The sequence below is a fragment of the Dasypus novemcinctus genome, chromosome 19, assembly GCF_030445035.2.
Source record: "Dasypus novemcinctus isolate mDasNov1 chromosome 19, mDasNov1.1.hap2, whole genome shotgun sequence".
Lineage (NCBI taxonomy): Eukaryota > Metazoa > Chordata > Mammalia > Cingulata > Dasypodidae > Dasypus > Dasypus novemcinctus.
In genome coordinates this window covers 45,907,917-45,910,417 of record NC_080691.1, presented here as the reverse complement: position 1 = coordinate 45,910,417, position 2,501 = coordinate 45,907,917, and positions in this window count along the sequence as shown.

Genomic DNA, 2,501 nt, shown 5'->3' with positions numbered 1-2,501 from the left:
TGGGTGGCTCTCCTTACAGGGTGCACTCCTTGTGAATGGGGCTCCCCTACGCAGGGGACACCCCTGCGTGGTATGGCACTCCTTGTGCACATCAGCACTGCACATGGGCCAGCTCCACATGGGTTAAGGAGGTCCGGAGTTTGAACCACGGGCCTCCCATGTGGTAGGCAGATGCCCTATCCATTGGGCCAAGTTTGCTTCCCTATTCATGCTTGAGTCTTGGTTAGCTACCTTTGGGAAAGTCATTTAAGCACTACTAGCCTCAGGTTCCACTTCTGTTACATAGGAATAATACCTTACAGCTCAAAAAAATAAAGGGAATTTGGGCAGATGGGGTGAAGTGTCGCCAGGAGGAAACATGTGCTGCCATCAGATGCTCCTATCAGGATTTGCTGACACTTCTCAGGACATATCCCAGAGGGCTCCAGGGGCTTAGGTCACTCTTTGGGTACCCACATTTCTGTCCTAGAGAATGAATATTTGAGTGGCTGTTGTCTTGACATCCCTGTGTCTGCTCTGTCTGGGTGGGGACCTTAGGTACTCATAGCACATCTGAGCCTGGAAGTGGGTAGCAGGTAGGGCCTGGGTGCAGGGTTGGGACAGGTGAAGGCAGAGAATATGGAGATGATGGAGGGCACAGAGGATCATGGGAAGTTCTGGTCAACACCTGTAAGGGGTTGGGAGGAGAAGCTTGTAGGTAGTTAGGAGGAGAAGATCGAAGATCAAGGAGCAGGGCATGGCCAGGCTTCATCCATCACAGGCAGTCAAGGGACCTTTAGATGTGTTTTCGCTGTATCTGCAACCTGCCCCCAAACATGCTCCGAGGTTTCCCTCAGGCTTTTGTTTCTATCAAAGTGTCAAATGAGTTAACATAGGACTGGATCAAATGTCTCAAGCTTTATACCTGCACAAAAGTTTTTTATGTCTTTTATCATACACAAAGTTATAAAATTCTTTCCACTTCAATTATCACTTTGTATCCTGCATCAAATATTTTACTGATTCTGAGAACTGAGAAGTGCCTGTGCCAACATGACCACAGCATTAGATCCAGGAAATACTTTACAGGGGCACAGGATATAAATGTATGGCTAAAGTCAAGCTTTGCTTCAGGAAACTGCTGGACTCCAGTTACCTGATAAACCATTTGCTCATCTGAGGGAGGATTTCAAACCTGGGAAAACAGTTCAGTTATCATTTTAATGGTACTTAAAACACTTGTTTAAAATGTTCCCCTCACCTGCAGGCCAATCATGTTCTTTATTTCACAAATGGGAACCAATTCTACTTATTTTCCTGGCTAGAAAACTGCCTTAAATGTTCAAATATGAAGTTAAATGCTGAAAATTATACAGCCCTGCCACCCCTTCTGAGAACTCTGTCACAGTGGGGTTCTCCTGAATCGTAGGACCCAGTGTTGCTGTTGACCTGGTTTTCTGATGGTGTTTGAGAGGCTCCATGTTGATAAATAAAAATGACTGGATCAATTTATAATGGCACAGGCTGACACCTGACCATGAACAGGAAGTTGCTGCTCCTATTAGGGAAGAAAAGGCAGAGGCAGGACTAGAATATTCTCTCCCCTATGAAGCTCCATCCTGTTCAGTATGACCAGCACAGGGAGGAATGGAGGGCTCCCGTGAGAAAGCCTGGGTAGGCAGGTTCCTGTCCCACTTCCTCATCTGTCTGTGTCACTGTGACTCACTGCCAGCTGCTCCCACTGCCATGGCGTGTGGCACAGTAATAGTCAGCCTCATCTTTGTCCTCAGTCCTGCTGACAGTCACAGTGGCCTGTTCCTGAGTTGCAGCATGAGAATTGGTCAGGGATCCCTGAGGGCTGTTTGTTATTTTTATAGATGAGCAGCACTGGGGCCTGACCTGGCTTCTGTTGGAACCAAGAAGCATATTTATCCCTGAGGTTGTTCCCTGAGCAGGACATCCTGGCTGTCTGTCCCAAGGCCACTGACACAGAGAATGGCTGTGTCAGTACATAGGAGGCCACAGAGCCTATAAAGGGAGGAAAATATGGATGAGGCTGAGGAACTCAGTCCTGGCAGATGAAGGGCCTGGGTGAGCTCAGGGTTGGGGCAGTCCTGTCTTAGGTTCCTGAGCCTGTGGGTGGGGAATGGGGACCACACCTGTGCAGAGGGTGATGAGGGTGAGGAGGATGAGCAGAGGAGCCATCCAGGCCATGGTCCACACACCCCAAAGCTCTGCATCTTGAGGTTCTGGAAGGGCAGGGCTCCCCCAGCCTCTGTTATCCCCCAGGGGAAGGGTGGGCCCAGAGATGTAAAGCAGACCAGCCCTCCTGGGGCAGCCTGGGAAGGCAGCTGAGGTTGTAGGAAGAGACCAGTCTGCAGAGAACCAGAGAGGGACCTCCCCTTTGCACTGTCACCTCCACATTCCTCCCCCAGGCAAGGAGACCCAGACACAACCTCACTGCCTATGAGGACGTCCTTTGAGCATGAATGTCATGTCACCCCTCCCTCAGCCTTCATGCT